This window comes from Camelus dromedarius, chromosome 10 (assembly GCF_036321535.1).
Source record: "Camelus dromedarius isolate mCamDro1 chromosome 10, mCamDro1.pat, whole genome shotgun sequence".
Taxonomy (NCBI): Eukaryota; Metazoa; Chordata; class Mammalia; order Artiodactyla; family Camelidae; genus Camelus; species Camelus dromedarius.
Genome location: NC_087445.1, coordinates 56818498 through 56841074, shown reverse-complemented (window position 1 = coordinate 56841074; position 22577 = coordinate 56818498).

Here is a 22577-nt window from a genome sequence, read left to right as displayed (position 1 = left end):
TCATACCCACCCACAGATAGATTCCCTTCAAAACTAGTTGCCTCGTTTCTCAAAGGAATGCTTTGCCCTTTGGGCTTAATAGACTGTCTTTGTGTGCCACAGTCCATGGAAACAGTGCAGTGGCAAACATCCCTCCACTCACCTGTGCAGGAGTGAGTAATGCATGAGCTTGGTAATAAGAGAGTGTCCCAGTCCTATCTGAACTGAGCTGGAACTCCAGGGAAGTGGAATGATTGCCCGCACAGCCAGGGCATCATGGGTTTGACAGCTCTGTCAGATGTTCCCACGAGCCATCTGCTTCTCTGTACACTTAGATAATCATGGCCCATGGGTCTCTGGTCATGGGAGAAGGCTCTCCCAGACAAACTTCCTATTTTGTCCCACATCCCAGCAGAAACAAGTACTGTAGAGAGGAGGCAGAGGAGCCAGAGTCTGGGAGAAGTTGAAGTAGGGGCCGATCCACTATATCTAATACTTTGCATATATTAGACAGGTGAATAACTGAAAGATGTATTTGGGGAACTGGGCTACCCCAAGGAGCAGGCTGGTCTCATTAGTGCATAATGCTGCTACCTCCTTTCCCTTCCTGTCCCCAAGGATGTTGACCAGTGAAGGACCAGGTCAGCATTCCCAGTGTAGCTGGAGCAACAGAGGACTCTGCAAGATCAGAGTTCAACTGAAGGATTTAATAAAGTAGCCTAGAAAATGCCTTCCAGTTTCAGGATTCTAGAGCACTCGGAGTATATTATCAAGGGAACTCCCTCAGTGTCTGTGCCTCCCCTCCTACCCAGTGCCAGCTCCGCCTGGAGACTGTGATGTTTGCTTTTGTCTGTTAATGCCGAGTCCCCTCCCTGTGCCTTTCTTCCACCCTGTTGAATCAGTGTATTCCAACATGGGGATGTGTTAGTTTCTTTTTTTCATTTTACTTCAAAACATGTATTTTTCTGATTATAAAATAGTGAGTATTAAATATGGGAAACTGGTAAAATAGGGAGAGTATAAAGAAGAAAATAAAGATTGTCTATTAACCCACTGACAGATAATTCTGTTATATACATTTCCTTCCATTAATTTTCTATGAGTATATAAAATATATGCTAAACAAAATCAAGATTTATATAACATTTTGTATTCTGCCTTTTACTTCAAAATTTTTTTGATGAAGGTACTGGAAATTGAACCCAGGACCTCATGTGTGTGTGTGCTAAGCATATGCTCTGCCACTGAGCTACTACCCTCCCCCTTGTATTCTGCCTTTTAAAAGTACTGTATCGTATTTTCCCCATGTTATCAATTATTTTTTGAAATGGTTAACTACATAATTTATGTGTGTTAACTATAGAAAAATAGGGAAATAAAGGTAAATAAAAAGATAAAAATACAATCTCAATAGCCGGTGATAATCACTATTAGTTTTGGGGGAGTTATCCCCCCACACACACCCCTATAAAATTTATATTTTTTTCTGTAAACAGCTGAGCCTGTATATACACATAATTATAAGTGCACATGGGAAAAAAATTTTAAAAACTATGGAAAGGTATAAAATGGTGAGTTTTACTGCATTCCCCTGAGCTGGATTCCCACCACTGTAATTAACCATTGTTCATATTTTTTGGATATCCTTTGAAGAGGGGTGTGTGTGTGTGTGTATTCATATATATATATGAAATCATACCTGTAGCTGTATGTCTTTTTTGTTTTCATGAATGAGATCATATTCTTTATGCTGTATTCTACCTTGGTTTTTCTGCTAAATATTTCAGAGAGCTTTCCATATCAGCACACATAAATATACCCCTTTTATTTTAAATACTGTGTGATATGGCTATAACATAATTAAGTCACTTAACCACTCTGCTTTGTTTGAAATCTAGGTTGTTTCAGATTTGTTTTTGCTATCATCACAATGCCGTAATAAAAATCCTGTACACGTATTTTTATATATTTCTCACACATACACACACACATATAGGGATTGCTTTGAAAATGATGTTTTCAGATCTTTTCCTCCTCACTCAGTAATACATGACCATTTTTTTCTTGTTAATAAAGCCACCTCTATAATACCTATTAAATGATTGCATTTTATCCTATTAGACAGATATACCATAATTTATTCAACCAGTTTCCTATTGTTGGACATTTAAACATACCCCCTCCTCTTCCCTCCTTCCATTTCTTCTTCCCTGTCTATCTTCATTTATTTATTTCTCTTCTTCCCTCCCTCTTTCCCTCTCCTTCGTTTCCTCCCCTTCCTTCCTCCCTCCCTTCCTTTCTTCGTTCCTTTTTCTTTATTCCAATCTTTATTTTCTCAAGTTAAATTTCTGGAACTAGATTTGCCAAGTCAAATAATATTTTTATTTTTTAAGTACAAATAGCCAAATTGTACTTGAGAAAACCATACCAATTTAAACTTCTGCCACCAGTATGTAATCATGCCCATTTTGTTATATATCTTCACATCTCCAAATTTAATGCTCTTTAATACTTTCTAATTTATTGTTGATAATCATGGTGTTTTACAATACATTTATTTAATTAATAGTGATAAACTTTTTTGTGTATTTTTTTGATATTTGTATTTCATATTTTGGACTTGTTTGCTCTTCTCTGCCCATTTAAAATGTAGAGGGTTTATTTTCCTGTTGATATGTGAGATGTATATTTTATGAATAGTTATGATGTTATAACTATTTATTGCAGGTATTTTATCCCAGACATCAGTTTTCTTTTAACTTTGTGATGGTTAGGATGTACAGAAATTTAAAAATTTTAAATCAGTTTCATCCTTCAGGTTGTGCTTTGAGTGCTATGTTTAGGAGTATCCTTCCCTTTCTAAGATAATACACATATTGAGATATGCTTTGTTCACATTTAAATCATTAATCTAATATTTGTGTACATTTTCCCAATTGATTACCCAGTTAATGCCATTTATTAACTTTTTCCCACTTCTGATTTGAGAGGCTACTTGCTAAACATGGTCTAAAATAAACTTGAGTTTGTTTTTGAACTAACTTTTGCTTTCTGTTGATCTGCCTTTTAATTTCTGCATCATCATCACCTATTTATCGTCTGAATGGAGAACATTTTAACATCTCATAGGTCAAGTCCTCTTCTCAGTTCTTCTCTATATGTGGACCCAAGAGGTAAAATTATAATCAGTGAGAGGAAGCTACAGGAAGATAGCTTAGGCTTTTAATAAAAACTTAGTAACTGAGTTGTTGAGAGAGAGTCTAAGTTGTAAAGAGGGAAACAGTTAGATGGAGGGATTTTAAAAAATTTAAAGAGCCATGAGAGACATACTAGCACCAAAATGTGACTTTCTTCTTGAATAATTAAATGCATTGAAAAGATTTGAAAAGGGAGTAATCTCGCTTTGTAAAAAAATGGTATGCAGTTTAAGTGTTCTGCCTAGAATTGTCTCTTACACCACTGGTGGTACCTGTTCCTCACCTTGGGGGGACTACACACCTCAGCGAGCTTCTGTGAGGATTAATGAAGATTAACTACTTATGTGACCTTCCGGCATATTACTGGTGCTCAGCATATGATAATTATTAAAGATGAATAGGCAAATTCAGAAGGAAGACACCTCCCCTTCCCTTCCCTGCTGATGTGACCGGAGCATAGTACGGGAGTCTTTGTCAGACTTGAATGTGCACAGAAATCACTTGGGGTTCTTGGTAAAGCAGTTTTTGATTCAGTAGGTCTGAGGTGGGGCCTGAGGGTCTGCATTTCTAACAAGCTCTCAGGTGGTGCTCAGGCTGCTGGCCTGCAACCATATTTTTAGTTACATGATTGTAGGGGGAACTTAAGAGTTATAGTAGAGACTGGGCTGGAGACCCCTTTGAGTCTGCACATTTTCTCAATCTGTGTCTGGACAGAACGTTCACAATTCTACAAATTGTAATAGCACCAGGGAGGGGTGGTGGTGGTACATACATTTAAATTACATTGGTATTATTATTTTTTTAATAGGTAGTGCTTATGCTATAAAATTTAAAAGATACATAAGGGTACTCAGTGAAAAATAAATTACCTTCCCACCATTGTTCCCTGGCTACCTTGATTCTTTCTGTAGAAACACTCATTATTATCAATTTTTTGTATACTTTCCCAGAGGTAACTTATGCATGTACAAGTGTATATTTTCTTACTTTTCTCTGTTTTTTATACCTTACTCTTTTCACCTGAAAATGTATCATAGAAATTATTTTAGTACAGATGGGGCTGTTGCAACTATAAAAATAACTGCATATGACTATGTTATAATTTAATCAAACAGTCCTTTAGGCTAGATATCATTTTTTAAAACTTGGTTAGTACAGTGTTTGGTGAGCGTGTCTCATTTCAAACAAGTACAGTAAATTCTTAGAAGGGGGATGGTTGGCTCAAAAGATATATGTATTTAAAATGTTGATGGATAGTGCCACACTATTCTCCATTGGTGTTTTGGCAATCCATAGTCTCGCCCCACCATCCATGTTTAGGATTCTTTTTTTCCCACATGCTGGCCCACACAGTGTTGTGAAACGTTTTGATCTTTGCTGATAGGTGATAAATGATATCTCATTGTGTTTCTTATTTGCATTCTGTATTATTAATGATATTAAGATATCTTAACAATTGTTTAGGAGGCATTCACATTTCCTTTTTAAGAACTATCTGTTCATCTTTCTTATTGATTTGTTGGAGTTCTTTATAAATTAAAGGAAATTAGTCATTTATCTCTAATATGAATTGCAAGCAACTTTCCACATTGTTTTTCTTTTGACTTTAAAAATCAGACGATCATTTTTATGTGGTCTCATTTATCAGGGTTTTTTTTGTGTGTGTTTTCTGTCATACTTAGAATCACCCTTTCCCCTACTTTGAAATATAAAGAACAGTTCTCCTGTATTTGTTTCTTTTATTTTTAAGGGTTTTTTTTTTTACACATTTTATCACATTTAAATCTTCAATAGACTTGAAATTAACTTCATGTAAGATGTGACATATAGATCCAACTTTCTTTCCAGATGGCTACCCAGTTGCCACAACATCATTTATTGAATAATTCTTCTACTCAGTGATTTAAAATGGCTACGTTTTCCTACATATATTCTAACATATACTTGCATCTATTTCTGAACTTTCTACACTGTTTCATGGATCTACCTGCTCTTGAGCTTTTCTCAAACTATTTTAATTTTAACAACCTTTAAAACATCAAATATCTGGTAGGGCTGGTCCCCAATGCTTACTTTTGTCTCTCCTTTTTCCCCCATCAAACCTTTTTTTTGGACTACTCTTACTTGTGTATTTCCTATGTAAACTTTAGAATATGTTTGTCTGTGCCTACCTGGTTAAAAAAACTCCCATTGGTATTTTTATTGAAAGTGTGTTAAATTTATAGATTGATATAAGAGAGCTAATTTTTAAAAATCATATTGAGTGTTCTTATCAAAGAACACAGCATACCTTCTTTCATTCATTTGCTTTCTTTTTATGAATAGCATTTTAAAGTTTTCTGTATGTAGATCATATAGATCTGTTTTCTTCATCTAGATCTTGTTTGTTGCTAGGTCTTTTATCTTTTTTTTGTTTCCATTGTAAATTTTTTCTTTTTATGATACCTTTTAATTGACTATTATTTGCATATATGACAGCTATTAGTTTCAATATATTAGTTTTGTATCCATCCACCCTTAGTGAATTCTCTCCTTTTTTCTAAGTATTTGTCAGTTGCTTTTCTTGACTTTTGTAAGCAAATAGTATTATCTGCAAGTACTCATAATTTTATTGCATCTTTTCCAATTTTTATATTTATTACTTCTTATCTGTCATGTTGGTTAATAGCTTTAAAATAGTTGTAAATATTAGTGGCGGCAAAGAACTTCCTTGTACTTCTGGCTTTAATGGAAATGCTGCTTCTATTTTCCTGATAAGCATGATGGACTTTTGATTAAGATATATCTTTCTTAGTGTTAAATCAGCAGCCTTCTGTTCTTATTTTAAATATTTTTTAAAAATCGGGTGTGTTTTGAAGTTTTCAAACACCTCTCCAGTGTTTATAGGATCACATATGATTTTTCTCTTTGACCTGTTACTATGACAAATTATATTAAACTGTATATTTTAAATTGTCTTCCTGATATCTAGTATGTGAAGGGTTCTTTGAGGCCCAGGAGGTGGATTATCCAGGGTTATATATCTGCAGTTACATTGTTTGTTTGTTTGTTTGTTTTTTTTTTTTTTTTTTTTGCTCCTCTACTCAGAGGTTTCCTAATGCCCCTAAATGGGGCCCTTAGGTCAAGCAACACGGGTGGTTTTTCCATTCAAGTCTGATTTCTCTTCCTAGGGCAACTCATTTTCTATGGCCCTTTGCAAACACTTTGTTCTTCAATACTCAGTTAGAAAAAGGTGGAGGGTGAAAAGCCACTTTTTGAATTTCTATTTCTGACAACCCAGTGGTGCTGGGCTCCCTCCTGTTAATTGTGTACCTGTTAGAAGGCCATACCCAATAACAGACCAGAAAATTGTGGTCTGGAAGAGTAAAACTGATTTCGTGGCAGGAGGCACTCAGTATCAGTCTTACACCTGTGCTTGGTCACTTGCCTCACAAATGTGCAGCCATCCAACAGCCAACCTCCCAATAGTGCCTAGGGTGTGACTGGCACCGTCTGATTCATCTAGCCACAGCCTGGAGATGCAGACTCAGCTAGGCTGGTCTGACGTGCATCCTCAGCAGTTTCTCCAAGTGCCAAGTCAGCCCAGGTGCTGGTCTTTCATGAGGCCGGTGATTTTCTAGTATGGAATCATGTCTCCTCAAGTCCGTTTATCTCCCTCATCTCTTGCATAGACCCTGGGGCCACGATGATTTTCCATTGGTGGCAAAGATTTCACCCTGGGAAATGTCCTTTTTGAAATGGGAGAAAATGTCAGTTCAGTATAATTCAACAGTCACAGCTTCCATATATCAGCTCAATATTGGTTGCAGAAGGGGAGAATGAAAAGATGAATATGGCCGCCATTGCTTTCAAGGAGTTCTCAGGTGAAAATGAGGCCTGATTATACAATTGGAACAAATAAGTGTTCAATGAATGCTATGGACTAACCTTTGTGCCTCCAGTTTCCTCTTTTAAAATTTCCTTCACCCAGCTTCCAGGGAGATCTTTCTAACATAAACCCAATAATGTCATTCCTGTGCTTAAATATCTCCTCTTTGCTTTAAAGATAAATTTCAGATTTAATCTGACACTTGAGGCCCTTTAGAGTCTGGTTTCAATCACAGTGGCCTGTCTCATCTTCCTCTATCCCTCTTTTATAAATAACAGATCTGATCACAGAATGCTCCGTCTTACCTCTGTGTCTTTGGACAAGCTGTCTTCCTTGGTATAGAATGCCCTCTCCTCTGTTTTCTTTACCTGATGATCTTCTCATTTTAAAGTCTCAGGTCAAATGTCCTTCCTCTGGTATCCCCTTCCTGCATTTGTATCTTTTTTTCTCTCTAAGCCATGTTCACTTTTCTCCTTTGCACTTTCCACAGCATCCTGTAAGTCTTCTAGTCCAGTGGTTTCCAAAGTTGGATATGGGAAGAATAGAACTCCCAAATCTATTTTTTGTGTGCTTTGTATTGTGCCTAGTATGTTGGTACAATGGTACACATATATACTTCATGATTAATAAACATACCTATATTGTGGTTGTGTGTTCAACAGTTGTTTACTGATAGAGGTTAATAATCTGAAAAGTTTGAAGGTCATTGCTCCAGTAGTTAAATTCTAGAAAGCATGAAGCCTGTCTTTTTTTACAGGAGCTCAACAAAAATTAGTTGAATAAGTGAATGGCCTCTATATGAGTGAAATGATGACAAATGCTTTAAATGAGACATAAACAAGATTCGGAGAGTAGAAAGAGGGGAAACATAATTGTGCATTTGTTCAGAAGTCAGAGAGTCTGGCTTCAAATTATTTCTTTAAGAAGAATTCAAAATGTCTGCTGTACTGTTTTAGATGCATTACTCATCTTTCCAGGTCAGGGCTGGCAAACTTTTTCTGTTAAGAGCCAGATAGTAAATATTCAGCTTTTCGGGTCATAGTAGTTTCTGCAATACTCAACTACTCAGCGTGCCATAGCTAAAGACAATATGTAAACAAATAGGTATAACCATGTTTCAATAAAACTTTATTTATAAAAACAAGTGCCTGTCTGGTTGATCTGGCTGTCATATTATGCTCACCTTTGTTTTAGATAATGATTCCTAGCTTGTGCAATCATTGTATTATATAAAATATCTTTGAAACATGCCTACCCCATGATTAGTTGTTAAATAAATGTTTAAAAATCTCAACAATTAGTAGTTTTAATTTAGGGTCTTGTAAGAAAAGTGGTATTTGAGTTGAGTCTTTGGATCTGAGTCCTCCAGACAAGGAGGGCAGTTAGGGATGGGCTAGAGAGGGAATAGTCAAGTCTAGGAAACAGCATATGTCAAGGCCCTAACTGATTTTTTTTTCAATGAAATGATGGGCACTCTTAATAAAAAGTACACATCTTTTAACAATATTAAGCCTTTAAGTTCTAGGATTTTTGGTTTGCTTCGTTCCCCACCTTGCTTCAGGATCACCCTTGGAAACCAATTGGATAGGATACAACTACGAGACCCAGATGTTGTTGCCCTATGCGAGCAAAGGTTGATGTTAAAGTGACCCTGGAAGCTGCTGCTGCATCCCTGGTTGATGATATAGCAGAAATAGCAAGGGATAAGCTTTTTCTACCTTAATGGTGAAATTGAGGCAATAGCAGCCCCTTGTCTTATAGCGAGAATCAGAGAAATTGCATGTCAGATACCCAGTGCTTGGCTGTGTCCTGTGACATCTTTTGATCCTGACCTCCACCAGCTGTCTGATGCCAAAACTATTGGCTACTGTGTTTTGCTGAACTGGAGTTCCTTCCAGTCTACATGTTTAGGGAAATCTGCTCTTCAATCTGAGCTTTAACCTACCTCAGTACTTCTTGCCCCACCCCACTGGATAAAAATCAGTGGTCCTCTAACATCTGAAGCCTAGAAGAAAAGGGGCATCTTCTGAGTAGGATTTCTTCAGAAGCACCTGGATATTAAAATGTCCATTAAAAATCCATTAAAAATGGAAATTCCTGGACCCCATCCAGAGCTCTGGAGTCAAGATCTCTGCTCTGGGCTCCATTTTAAATTAAACACTGTAGTTGGAGATCTGTTGGTGTTCCAACTAGAGCATTAAAAAAAAATTTTTTTTAACAAGTCCTGTTAAGTTGCCTTAACCACAGTCTTGAATCCAGTGTAATCAGTGAAAGATATAAAATTAAGCCAACACTAGCTTCCCTGATTTTTTTCCCCATAAAATTCATTTAAAAAATAACAAATTGTGCAGTAAAAACGTTTACATCTAAGTGGATCTTAAAGTTGCAGGACTCTTCGAAGGTGCCCCTTATCAAGCCGCCCTGTCCCCAGGTAGAACTTGAACCGAAATTCTCTGGTTAGAAAGCTCTTGCAGGGCTTCTCTCTTTGCAGTTTCCTGATTTGCTTTTCCTGGTGGTCTGCCTGGGAGGGAGATTTCTCCTTTGATTTTCCTGATTAGAACTGTCAGGCACAGATTTCCTGGTTAGAATCCTCCCACAGGTCTTTCCTCCCTCAGGTCTTCCCTGGTAACCCTCTAAATCAAAAATGGAGTTAGGGAGCCTCTGATGATCTCATCTTGGATTCTCTGCTTTGGTGACTTCTCAGTCAAGCTAGTGTATCTTCACTAAAATTCAGTGGGATATGAACTTTATCTATTATACAAAAAAGTTGTAACCACCCGTTTGAAAGATAATTTTGTCATTTTTAACATCATAGAATTAAACATGGCTGGACCTAGAAATTATCATACTAAGTGAAATAAATTGGACAGAGAAAGACAAATATATATCACTTATATGTGGAATCTAAAAAAATGATGCAGATGAACTTATTTACAAAACAGAAATAGACTCACAAACATGGAAAACAGACTTATGGTTACCTAAAGGAAAAGTGGGGTGGGGAGAGGTATAAATTAGGAGTTTGGGATTAACATATACACACTACTATATATAAAATAGTTGAACAACAAGGACCTACTGTATAGCACAGGGAAATATATTCAATATCTTATATGTGTAAGCACATTTGACTGTCCCTTATGATTGGATTACCACATTCTGTTGTTCCTTATTTTGTAGTTGGCTTTAATTCCTTTGATAACTGTGTAAGTTTAAAAAGCTAAAGATCTAATCTGTTCTTAGAAACAATAATTAGTACATATATGAAAACTAAAAAAATATGTAGTATACTGTTTATGTGTATTTACATGCAATATAATATGTGTGTGCAGTCCAGCTGTAATAAAACTGGAAAAAATATCTTATAACCTATATAATAGAAAAGAATATGGAAAAGAATATATATGTATGTGTGTGTGTATGTATATATAACTGAATCACTTTGCTGTATGCCTGAAAGTAACACAACACTGTAAATTAACTATACTTTAGTAAAAGAAGGTTAAAAAGGGCCCTCCTCCACCAAAAGATCATAGGATTAGCGATTAGATATTTAATCAATGTATTCTTATTGATTGTGCCTGTACTATATGTGTCTGAACCTGCATAACAATGAATGAATCAGTCATTCCATTTATCGTATTATGTTTATGTGAGTATGTGTGTAGGTGTATGGATTTATTTTCATGATTACGAAAATTTACAAAAAATTTGCTCATTAGTGACCTCATTAATTATAAAAATTTCCTGGCCTTGCAGAGGGCAGAATTATTCTTTCTGTCTTTCAGATGAACAAACGGAAGCATCAGTAGGTGAAATGATGTTTCGAAGGCCACACGACTAACATATTGCTGAGCCAAGGCTTATATACAGATCCTTGAACCTGCAAAGCTGTCATCCTGCTTCTCAGTTTGGGCTTGTGTCCAGTTCCACCCTGGACTCTAACCAAACAAAATTAAGTATACATCCTGGGAGAAGAAGTCACGGAGTACTTCGCAAGTTAGAAGCGTCCAGATAATAAAATGGCTTGGGGTTCTGGCATCCCATGAAATCTCTCAGCTACAGCTGAGGCACAGTTGTGTCTTTATGAGGCACACCTCTGGAAAAGCCAAAGAAACCACTAGATGGCAGTGTATGAACATTAAAAGGGAAGAAGTATCCCACTCTTCATTTTGGATACCTTGGGACTGCCATGGTGAAAGCCTTGGCAAGGACATCCAGTTGGAACTAACCTTCCCTGAACAAGGAATTCAGAGATTATTGTGACTTTGGGCTCCAGCCTAAGGCAGGATGGCCATGCTTTGTTTTTACGAGAAGCTAGATCCGTGGTTCTCAGCCCGACTTGCACAGTAGAGTCATCTGGCATTCTGATTTCACCTTGTCTGGGGTGGGGCCCAGGCATGGATATTTTTTGTTAAAGCTGCTCAGGAGCTGCAGTGTGTTCCTGGTGTCAATAATCTGCTGGATGAAAGCCTTCCGTCCCTGCGTTGCAATAACCCAATCAAAGCAGCACAATGTGAGCTCCTAATGATGTTCCCAGGGATGGGGCAGACCACTGAGGCTGCAGGAAAAAGTGAGACATTAAGTCATGGTCTATGTACTCAAGAAGACTCAGTTCCGAAGGGGCTGAGATTAAAATTCTGTATAGGATCCGGGTGTGTGGTGAAGCATTCTTGCAGTGCAGTCCCTGATCTGTCCTGTATGCTTTTGAGTATGTCACTTGACCACTCCATGACTCACTTTCTTAAATAGGTTTTGATGGGATTCCTCACTGGGAAAATAAGGATGATGAGCTAGGTGCCTCCAAAGATCCATATAGATATGCTCCTAAGGGGAATATCTTTTCTCAGTCAAGTTCTGTGTGTACCCAGGAACAATCTGGCTGTTTTGAGGAGGGTTGGACTCCCTTGGGCTGGCATTAGCTCAGCATTTCAGGCAAGATAGAGGGGCCCTGCTGCTGCTTTAGGATCTATCTGTTCCCATTTGCATTTTAGTTCATTGTAGAGAAAATTAGTTGTTGATGATAAAGCCTTTAAAACATATACAAATTCCATGTGCTTGTTTTCTAGGCATGTGTTCCAGATCAGCAGGACTAGGGGTCAGTGAAGGAATCGCTAAACCCCAGAAGCCCCACCTCCCCACCCCCAGTTCTTAACTCTCATCTTCCCATCTCTGTATCCCTAATTTTGACACACTGCTGGAATTTCCTCTAAGCTAGGATGACCTCTAGAAGGTTGCTTCATAATCTCCCTCTTTCGTCAGGGATTGATGAAGCAAAGAGGAATCAGCTAGCTTGCAAATCCTGATCTGCAGTTGATACTTAAGAAAGACCTGAAGAGCACAGACTAGATCTTACTAATCTCATTCATTTTAATAATTGGCATACGGCCTGGTACAGAGTAGGTATGAGTGAATGTTTGTTGAATTAAGTTTTTTGTAGTTTGAGGTATTTAACAATGTCAAGCTGATACTAAATATTCAGATCTCAGCATCAGAAATAGCTTTGATGGTATTTGTGTCTTATAGACACCAAATTTTATGAAATAGATTGTGCTTCCCTTTTCACATTGGCTTCTAGGAAGCTCAGAGATAAGTTAGTGGCCCACCTCTGGCAAATAACTAAGAAAAACCTTATGCTACATATTTGACTATATGATCAATTATATGATTTTATGTAATTATATGATAAGACCTTATGTGACACATGATTATATAATCAATTAGATGATTATATATAAATCACATAGGTGATTATATGATGCTTGCTTTCACTTTATTTTCCTCAAACCTGATGTTTATTGTATGGAATTATTATTGCAAGGTGCTTCAAATTCTCTTTGAAACAAGGAATGGGGGAAACTCACTAAGTCTAAGGCAATGTCTGGGACAAATTCTGGAACTCAAAATATTTATTGAATAAATGAGTGAATGATGTTTACATCTGAATCTTTAGATTGAATTCAGTGTTTAAACAAATCTGTCAGTCAGCCTGAAAGTCACAGTCTCTCAAAATGAACTGAAATAAATGGGAAGATCTTCTGGGAAATAGACCTAGAGAGGCAGAGTGACCTGTCCAAGATGACACAAAAATTCAGTGGCTCTACTCCTACCCTCTGTACCCCCACACTCCAATTTCCCACCTTTGCTGTACTTTGATATCCAACAGGCAGTGTCTACAGCTCTTCTCTGCAGGACTGCCTTAGACCAGCTGGAGCCACTTTGCTTACGGGTGCGAAGAGCCAGCAGTACATCCCCCTAGGGCAGGCAGCCCTTCACTGCTGACTTCCCGGCACGGGAGTGTGAAAGCCCGGCTCCCCTGCCTTGGACTGGCGTGACTTTGAGTTAGAACATCCACCCCAGAGCTCCCCTGCTGGATCAGGAGGATGCTTCCTTTTGTGGGACTCTGACTCCGTTGGACCCATGTTTGGCTTCCTCCTCTTCCCCTTTCTGCTCCCCTACTCCCTTTTGGCCCCCCCCTGGGAGCAAGCCCTTCCTTAATAAATCATTTGTATGATTTAATCTATATAAAAAAAACTCAGTGGCTCTAAGTTAAGCCCAGTTATTTATTTATTTTTTATTGAAGTATAGTCACTTAAAATGCGTCAACTTCTGGTATACAGCACAATGTCCCAGTCATGCATATACATACGTATTTTTTGACTTTTGATCTACAGAATGTTGTATTACTCCAAAACCACTTCTTTTGATCTTTCAGCAGAGATAACTATCCTCAAATATCTTCAAAAATGAAATATACAGAAAGATATGTTTATCCAGTTGCCCCTCAGGTAAAACTGGTGATAAAACAAGAGAGTGGTGCCACCTGTATTTGATGGAATTGTTCTGTTTATTGTTTTTCTTTGACCAACTCAATGACAGCTCATTTGGTGACCCGTGATGTGATTTCCTTTCTAAGCTTCATAAGGAGAAAAAGTTAGGAAATGCTGGTAGCCCTATTCAGCAGTCTCCTGGGAGGTTGGGAAGGGATAGTTTTACTGACAGTGTTTATCCTGGACAGAAGCCAGCAGGCCTGTAGGCTTGAAGCACAAGCTGCTTCATCTTGTCAAATATCTTCATCCAAAACATGGTCAAAGAAGAAGTGAAGCAGCTGAATTTTGCTGGAAATTTATTTTTCATATATTTATTCAGTGTTCCTTTAGAGAGAAAAAGAAGTCATGTTCCTATTTAACAGCCTGACCCGTCTACTTTTCTAGCATTTTCTGAACCACTCCCCTTCAATTTCACCATTTTAACTACTCTATATCCAAGTGTAAGTCTTTGCCCAGCAAACATTAAAAAAAAACAAAAACAAAAAACCTCTCTAATTAAGAGAAGAAATCTTTTTCCTTTCTTAATAACTCCCTTTGTCTATTTTTATGGGCATATATATAATTTGCTCTAGAGCCAAATTTACATCTTCTTCAGACCAATCACTTTTCACTAGTATTCCATCAGTGGAACGTACAACCTGGGACCTCTGGCTCAGACAATATAGTGTCCATGAGGACCTCCATGAATGATTTACTGCTCTTATCCATGCTCTTGCAATGGACCCATCTCTATGATAGCGTCACCATGTTATGTTGCCATTAAGAGATTACGTGTCTGCTTTTCCCAATGGACTGTTAGCTTCTCAAGGACAGGAGCCATCTCTCTCTTTGATCTGTGAATTTCCTGAGCCCACCCAGGGTGAAGGGTGTAGTAGGTGCTCACGTTAATTTTTACTCATCTTATTGTTGATTCATTGTGGTTGCTCCTATTGTGTTACTCAGATTTCTTACCTTCCCCGTGAGGAGCGGACTCTGCAGAAATCCTGTCCAGAAAGCATTCTGATGTGCTAGTCAGAGCAGCTCAGCTGTTGGCTCACTAGTATGAATGTGATGTGACAATCACGCAGCTCAAAGGCCTGGGCTTTGTTCACAAGCACGGAAATGTCTTCTGAGTCATGCTTAGCACAGCTATTGCCTGAGTCTTAGTCCAAGGATGGAGAAGACCCAGCTCCTGCCTGCAGTCTCTTTTGAGATTTCAGCTGTTGTTTTAAACCCCTGACCTTACTTTCTCCAATGATTCTTTAAGTTTGGCTTGGTCCATTTGAGGTGAAATTATGGAGGCAGATACCCATGGGAGAAGAGAGTTTGCCCTGCAGGAGTCTGTTTAATCTAAGGTGAGATTATGAATTCTCAGCTGTAGCCCAGCCTACCAGGCAAACCTCAGATCTTTCTCAGGCCAGAGATATAATGGACTGTGGAAATGTAACTTATCACCATGGAGGAAACACAATGTGTCTGGAAAAAAGTCCTAAGGCAGGGGAATTGTAGAGCCCATAAATTGCTTATTTTTCTTTCAAGAGAATAAAGAGGAACATCTTCAATTTAGCAAAAGAAAATGACTTTCGATGATTCTATTTGGAAAAACTCCCTTTGCATTTGAAAGTTGGTGTTCGGTGTCTGTGGGCCTTAAAGCTTTGGTATCTTTAAAATGCAGATACTTGGTTTTTTGTTTTGTTTTGTTTTTTGTTTTTTGTTTTTTTCCCAGATACTTGTTTTTTTCCCCTCTTCATCCTTATCTTTGTATCCATTAAGAAAGTCATTAAACCAAGGCCCATCCCCTGGTTCCCACTTGCTTGAATTGTCCCAGTGAACTAGTTCTCCAAGCGAAGTTTGGACACCTTACAGGCAATCCCCAAACCCTCCCTCTGCCTCCCTCCAGCCCTCTGTTCTTTTTCACACAGTACTATTATTTAAAAAAGAAATTTCTCCTAATATTGAGAAGATTCCTGTCCCTACTGTTGTTTCTACAGATTATTTCAATTCTTCCTCTCAGGGCCATATATAACAGATACGCTCCTTGAGTCCCTATCCCTTAGTCTTGTGCTCTTTTAAGCCAAAAATCCCAGTTCTTTAGACTTTCCTGCCTGCAACTTTAGGACATTTACCAGTTGAGCCCATCTTCTTTGAATACCCTCCAGTTTGCCCTCCTTGAAGTATGTGTAACCTGATAAAGCAGGAAGGCTCATGTTACACTCAAGCCCTTGTTCACAACCAAAAGTGACTGAGAGAAAATTGAGATATTTAATAAAGTTATTTGAAAGTCTCAAACGGTTCATTTCCTGACTCAGAGCAAAACATGAAATTGACATTTTCTATCTTCTTTGTTTCTCTCTGCTTCCATTTTAGTCTTTCATCTTCCTCTATCGAAATTCTAAGACAGCTCCCCAAATCAGCCCAATCAGTCTCTTTTAAGTTCTGCTCTGCTTACCCATCTTAAGCTCAGTTGTTACTGGGGCAAGGTGGGGTGGCTGGGAGGGACTGCAGACACATAATGAAAAGAAAAACTTTGTTATATATGTATTTAGAATTTGTCAGCATGAATGACCAGAAGCAAAGCCTGATCTATGCAAAGCAGAGCAAACCCATCTACATCCCCTCTTCTGTACACTCTACTTTCAGTACATAGCATCAAATAAAATTGTCGGGCATACAAATTCTCCTGGTGTCCTATCTTGAACTTCCCATGAATTCAGAAGCCTTACAGAACTTACCCAGGACCTGAGGTTAAGGTGGACACAGATTTTATAGGTTCTGTAAATTCACAGATCCTATGTATTTCTGGTTGAAGTTTTCTGGAAAAAGTATAAGGGGAAAAGGAAGGAAAGGTTTGAATCTTACCGTTTTATTTTGTTAAATTTGAGGTCCGGTTACTTGGAAGTGAAAAGATCACTTATTTGATTAGCATTTTTATCCTCTTTGTGTGTGGCTGGAGGGCATAAATAACTCTGGTGATTCCCCCTCAACAGACCACCCCATCCCCGACCTCAGCCCTACTCATCTTGATTGCTTGAACTATTGCAGTTCCCAGAAGTCATTTGTGGGCTTGAGGTTAGCAGTTCCCTCCATCTGCATCCCAGCCTAATGGGACCCCATGCCCCTGTTCTCCAGGGTGTGAGGGCTAACTTGGGAGTGCTGTTACAGGCCCTGTGGTCTTCTCCTTTACTCGTCTTGGGTGGTAGGGGGTCAGTGATTTCTTCAGATGGCCCTGTTTGACCTTCATCTGGCAGAAATCTCTCATTTATTTTGATCAATTAATGATAATCATTCCTTAGATATTTTCTTATTTTAAAAATGGCCTTTGTCATTTTAATAAGAATTTGGGGATGGGGAGAATTAAATCCATGGACACAAATGGATATTTTTAATTAGAACTCAATAAAGTTTAATTTCAACTGCCACTGGTTGAGGCAGGTTAGGAAGAAATGATATACTGTATGTAACGAGGCTGGTTGTTTTGATGATCATAATGTTGCTTTCTGTACATTTCCAAAGCATTTCCACACACATTATTTCATTTGATTTCTACAACAGATTTGAATAGAAAAAGTTGCAGTTATTACCTGTACTCTGCTAATGCATAAAAACTTGCTTAAAGAAGTTTATAACCTACCCAAAAGCAGAGGACTTGTGAGCCCCTCAAGTCTTTTGCCCTCTAAGACTTTATTCACTGTAGCTAGATATTTGGATATCATCTCCTCTGTTTTTGCAATACTGACAGATACCTGTAATAACATTTATTGTTTTCCTTTAAATTGACTCATTTTCTAACTTAAACAAATACATTTCACAAGAAAACTTCATATTTCTACAGTAAACAAAAAACTAATACTGCTTTCTAAAACTGAAAAGTAACCTTGAAAATAAAAACAATGAGAAAGAAGCAGTGTCCTTACATTTTAGCAAAGTATTTATTGTCATTGAAATCTCAAATCCTAAGTACTGCTCTCTCTTTGTTAAAAGGGACATTTTAGCATGTTTTTAGAGAGATGCTGTGGTCACATGGCATCAAAAAACTGAGACTTTCTCCTTTATATCATCAGAAGGACTGAAACAGAGTTTGAAAAGGGACGACTTTTCCAAAATGCAAATCAGTGTTATTTAATATTGTGTCCGTGTAGAATTCTCTCACATTATTTAAAAATTCTTCAATTGAGTCCCACCCTGTAAGAAGCACTGCAGAATACCATAGTTACATAATTAAGAAGTAAACATGGACTGTAAGTTGGGCAGTTCTGACAGGCTACATGGGCATTGGTAGCAGTTGTGCTAGTTGAATTCTGTAAATCAGTATTTACTATTCATCTACTCAGTAATATCTAATGAACATCTACTGTGTGCTGACCATGGAAAGGTGAATACATAATCTCATCCCTGAAGGAAATTTGTGGTCTTATTAACATTAACAATGGTATTAACTTTTAGGTTGTCCTGTATTAGGTGTATATCATCGACTATGCTTGAGGGCAAATGATGGAAGGCTCCAAAATGTGGTGATATCTAATCTGGGTATTGAAGGATAAGGGTTTATCAGCTGTAGGTCTCCCAGAAAGAATATAGCTTCTATAAAGAAACAGTGGTAGGAAAGGACGTGGTTGTTTTGAGGAGCAACTAGTTTCTTGGCTTGACTAAAGTATAGAGCCAAAAGGGAGAGAAGTGAATGGGGTAGGAGGGGAGGTGTCAGAAAAGGAGGCCGAAGTGATAGACACAAACCAGTCTGAGGAGAGCTTCGTGTGCCTTGCCAGGGTGTTTAGACTAGTCATGTAGACAGTAGGGAGCCATCCAGATTATGTAAGCAAGGAAATGACATGCTCAGACATGAGTTTTAGAGAGGTCACTCTGGTAACAGTGAGGAGAGATGAGAAAGTAAGATGTCAACACAGATGTCTCCTTGGAATGCCAATATTAGCTCAAGTTATTCCATGCAAATTCTATTCATTAGCTTTCCTTGCTCATGTAAAGTGTTTTGGCAGCTCTGACCAGAATGGATGTTGCTCTGAAGAGAGAGTCTGTTGCTTTGACCTTGGCAGAATTGCTCTGGGATTTTTACTATTGTAGAACTGCCTCATAAAAGTGGTCCAGCCCATGTGGACTGTTTCAAGTGTACCTTAGGAAAAAAATAACATGCGTTTCACAACCAAGCAATTACTGAGGAGTTTAGCCTCCTTTTGACTTTGAATAACTTGAGTGATTAGGGACTGCTTATATGTGTGTTATTATTATTATTATTGCTTTCTCCAGTTTCCTCAGTTCACTGATACACACCTAAGATGAGGATCCACATAGCATGATGGAACAAGGAAATCCTCAAAATTATGTAGCCCACTTTTATGGGAACCTGAGTCATGGCACAAGTTCTTAATCACAGTAGATGCTCAGTAAAGGAGCATAGGCATTCTGCATTAGTTGTACCGTTTTCCCTACACCATTTACAATGTGAAATAATGATTTAGTTTTCCTTTAATAGTTGGTATTATTCCTTTCTGTCTACTTTATAGAGAAATGTAATTTTGACTGAATAGATTGGAAAGTAGGCTCTCTCAGTAATGGTAACATGACACATTGTGAAGTGAACTGGACACTTTACTCAAAGTCAGAATTTGGCTAGACCAATTCCTATATATGTCATCTGAGACAATTCGCTTTACCTGAGACTCACTTTCCCCATCATTAAAATGGATGCTTGGACTCTTCAGGATGGCAGATAGCTTTCCTTTTATGTGCCAACTTCAGGGGCTTGGTAGTGATTGCTCAGAGTGGTGGTTCTCAATCTCATAAGAAGTCTGTCCGGAATCAGACTCATAGACATAGAATACCAACTTGTGGTTGCCAAGGGGATGGGGGGTGGGAAGGGACAGATTTGGATTTCAAAATGTAGAATAGATGAACACAATTATACTGTATAGCACAGGGAAATATATACAAGATCTTATGGTAGCTCAGAGAAAACAGTGTGACAATGAATATGTATGTATGTTCGTGTATAACTGAAAAATTATGCTCTTCACTGGAATTTGATACAACATTATAAAATGATTATAGCTCAATAAAACATGTTCAAAAAAAAAAAAAAGACACAGACCAATGTGATGCCTAAATTTTTTTCATCTTCCTAGAACCAAGTTTTTGCCCCTTGGGTGCTGTACTTCCTGGTTGAGACTGCATGGCTCAGAGGGCTCTGCTGATAGGGATGGTGAGGCCAAGATCATGTTCAGTGGGAAGGAGGGCTGAATGATGTCTGCCACAGGCACAGGAAAGGGGAGCAGCAGTAGTTGAGCTGTGTGTAAACTTTACTGCTTGAACATTCTGAGATTCCATGTTCAGTACGTATGTAAACTGTATCTACCTAGCTAAAAATAATTACTGTTTTTAATGGTTAATGTATGAGATGCTGATTAAGCGTTGTTATAACTAAAATGTGGGGAAAAAATCTCAAGTAATCAATTTAGTAGTCGTAAGCAGACAGGGCATATTTGGAAATACTTATTTGTAATTCATTTAATACCTCCTGTGTAGTTAAGATGTTCTCCTAAGATATGCCTACATGCCATTGCAGTGCATTAGAAATTACTCACTTTTGTTCTTGCGGATTTCTCAAGATAAGTTTTGCAGGCAGAAGTATCTGTTTCTCAATGGAATAGCTGTCAGATGATTTGTCTAAAGAACTTCCAGTGCCTTTATTAAAGAAGTCCCTGAGCGTGATTGAAGTACAAGTCCCTATACTTTTCTGTTGGATAATTTGTTGTATTCAAATCCTCCAGAGTCAGGAATTACAATGATACGGGTGGAAAGATTACCCACTGTTTAGAAGGTTGCAGTTTTGTGGAGGCTGTCAGCAGAAGTAGCTAGCACAACCTATAGAACTATAAAATGAGATCACATTCCTTTAACACCTGTTGCTATTGGCTTGACCCTTTGTCAGCTTTGATGGCCAACATGTATTTTCCTTGAAGCGTTCTCAGTTGGTTCTCACAGTTCGTTTGGAAACTGGCTTATGTGTGTAAATAGTGTAGACCTATTATGCCTCTTTGCCGTGCTATGGAGCTTCTGTTGTTGCCAGTCATTGCTCCATTGCGCATGGCCTTCCTCAGCTGATTATCATGGCTGCTAGCTGATTTTAGGAGAGGGCCCTGCTCTCTTCTTTATCATCTCACTCAAATATAGAACAATTTCTTCTTTTAATTTATGACCACACACTTGAGCCTAGGTTGTAAATTTAGAACACAACTCTGTTGAATGTTAGGGATTATAGGAGCTAAGTACAAGCAGAAAATACTAAAAAACTGCTGTTCCTATGTCTGCTTTGTAGGATCATAGGTCCAGACTCATTCTTCGAAGGCCTTTGAATGGTCATTGCCCACCCTTCCTATTTCAAAGAGACTATTTACTTTCTCTATGGGAGGTTCCCTGACCTACAGTGTATCTCCTTCACCAGAGTTTAGACTTCAATTTATGAAGATTCAGAGTAATAAAGGGTTTTATTCTCCTGCCTCCCTCACTGACCAGTCTTGTCTCTTTACTCCTCATATGTTATCCTTCTCTTGAGGATAATGTACACCAAGGATATCCGTACTTTTCAGAGGAAACTCTACCCCTGGGCCCATGGTCCCCAAAAGACCATCACATCAGAATGCAGTATTTATCAACATTTCACAAAGGCTTTGTTGTTGTTCATCTTGAATAACACCGTAATGTTATTCAAGATGACTTGAACATAGCCAATCTAATCTCAACCACACCTTGAAGGCAGAGTCTTCCTCATTTTTCCTGTAGTCTTTTAGATCTGTACTTCCAATCTCAAGTGAAAAAATTCTAGAAAACACACATATGCATATACATGCACATGCACACGTACACACACACAAACACACTCTTCCCCAAGAAAGAGTAGTAATAAACAATTATAGGGAAGATGAAAACTAAAGAAATATTTTCTCGAAAGAAGCTACAAAGTCTGCAGAGATATAGCTATGCTAAAACAAGCATCTAACTTACATACCAAAGAGAATTTTTAACTTTTTAGTGTAAACATTGACATTCAGATTAACAGTGACTTCATTTCTTTTCGGATATAATGGCAGGGTATATTGCTTTACGTCCAGGTAATTAAATTCCTCACTGGATTCACTTTTCAAGAATAAAAGACAAAGCGTAGAATTACCCAAAGATAAATTCAGCCCTTTAGCTCCTACAAGATAAAAACTACTCAGAACTTAAAGATGATTTTGTTTTTTCAGAATTAAGAACTATGTTAAAAATCTTAGCGTCCAGTTCAGTGACAGCATCCTATTACCTTAGAGCACCTGCTGTTGGCAAACATTTTCTGTAAAGGAACAGATAGTAAATATTTTAGGTTTTGCTGGTCATATATTCTGTCACAACTACTCTACTCTGCCACTATGGTATAAAAGTGGCCATAGACAAATATAAATAAATAAGCATGGCTATGTTCTAATAATGCTTTATTAAGGCTATGTTCTAATAATGCTGAAACTTGAATTTTATATGGTTTTCACATATCACAAAATCGTATTATTCCTTTAATTTTTTAAACTGTTTAAAAATGTAAAAACCAATCTTTACTTGCAGGTCATATAAAAAGATGGCCAACCATATCTGGCCCACAGGTGGGAGTTTGCTGACTAAGGTCCTGTATCATATTATAAAATTATGTATCCACATTAAGTTTTGTAGTAAGTGGTAAAA